Here is an 868-nt window from a genome sequence, read left to right as displayed (position 1 = left end):
TTTTTTAATTTTTTTAATTTTAAAAAACAATAAAACCCTTGAACCTTCCTCCCTTAACAGATAATTTTTTCTTAAAACCCCTTTTTTCCACGGTTTTCCAAATTTTTTTTTAAAAAAGTAAAAATGCTTATGTTTTAATATTGGGAAGGTGTAAAGATTGTTTTCCCCGGGGTTTTTTAACCCCCGTATTATTAAACCCCCCTGGTTTTTTTTCCCCTCTTTTTGGGCAGGGGATACAAATAAAAATTTTGGAAAAAAAAAAAAGTTAAAAGCTAATATTACTTAAATTTGAGGTAAAAAAAAACCATGGTTAAAATTCAAAAAAAAACATGTTTCCTTATTTTTCAACTTTTACAGCTTTTCCCTTTTAAAGGAAAATTCATTTTTCACACTTTACCTTTTCTTCCCAATATGTTTACCCATATTTTAAAAAGGACATTATAAGGCCCCCCTTTTGGTCCTGGGCTTTTTTGTCGGCGGGCATCGGACCGCTTTCATTGGGCCCAATAACCGCATTTTCCGCCGTTTTTTCTTGGGGGAAAAAACTCAAAATTTTGTTTTAACTTTCAATTATTTTTAAAGTCCCCCTACACTGAAATTCGGGAAATGAGCTAATTTGGGTTTTTGGTTATACATAAAAGAAACCTAGGGGTTTATAAAATGGTTTTAAAAAAAATTCAAAAAAAATACATTGTCCATAAAATTGTTGTTTCTTTTTTGTTTATTCAAAAAAATTTTTTTAATTGTTCCCCTTATCATTTCCAAAAAACTTTTTGATTTTTTAAAAAAAATTTATTAAAATTTTTTTATAATTCCCCGAAAAAAAAACCCTTTAAAAAACCCCCCCAAAAAAAAAGGGAAAAAGGGC

The sequence above is a fragment of the Penaeus monodon genome, chromosome 15, assembly GCF_015228065.2.
Source record: "Penaeus monodon isolate SGIC_2016 chromosome 15, NSTDA_Pmon_1, whole genome shotgun sequence".
Classification (NCBI taxonomy): Eukaryota; Metazoa; Arthropoda; class Malacostraca; order Decapoda; family Penaeidae; genus Penaeus; species Penaeus monodon.
The sequence above is the reverse complement of the archived record's forward strand: the minus strand, read 5'-3'. Positions refer to the sequence as shown.